Raw genomic sequence first — 462 nt, 5'->3', positions numbered from 1 at the left:
ACAGGTGAGGGGGCACCTGGGCACACCTGGGGGCACCCAGGGACCCCCGGGAATGGGGACAGGGCACCCAGGGACCCCCGTGAGCAGCACCCAGTGAGGGCAGGGGCCGCAGGTGAACACCTGGGCACAGGGGAGGGGGCACCTGGTCACACCTGGGGGCACCTGGGCACAGGTGAGGGGGCACCTGGGCACACCTGGGGGCACCCAGGGACCCCTGGGAATGGGGACAGGGCACCCAGGGACCCCCGTGAGCAGCACCCAGTGAGGGGTGGGGCCGCAGATGAACACCTGGGGCAGGTGAGGGGGCACCTGGTCACACCTGGGGGCACCTGGGCACAGGTGAGGGGGCACCTGGGCACACCTGGGGGCACCTGGGCACACCTGGGGGCACCCAGGGACCACCCCCAGCTCAGGAAAGGGCACCCAGGGACCCCCGTGGGCAGCACCCAGTGAGGGGGGGGG

The 462-nt window shown here is 72.9% G+C and overlaps 1 long non-coding RNA gene across 1 annotated transcript in view; it reads right to left on the bottom strand.

The window, feature by feature from the left end:
• Nucleotides 1–6: 6 nt before the first annotated feature.
• LOC113942691 overlaps nucleotides 7–462 on the bottom strand; it is a 643-nt gene continuing 187 nt past the window's right edge. Inside the window, exons 2-3 of the long non-coding RNA XR_003526005.1 lie at nucleotides 205–329; nucleotides 7–162 (exon numbers count right to left, since the gene is read on the bottom strand). This is a non-coding gene — a long non-coding RNA (uncharacterized LOC113942691). The remainder of the gene's footprint in view (nucleotides 163–204; nucleotides 330–462) is intronic.

The sequence above is a fragment of the Corapipo altera genome, unplaced genomic scaffold (genome assembly GCF_003945725.1).
Source record: "Corapipo altera isolate COAL_440 unplaced genomic scaffold, ASM394572v1 49037, whole genome shotgun sequence".
Classification (NCBI taxonomy): domain Eukaryota; kingdom Metazoa; phylum Chordata; class Aves; order Passeriformes; family Pipridae; genus Corapipo; species Corapipo altera.
This window is presented reverse-complemented; position numbering and strand designations above follow the sequence as displayed.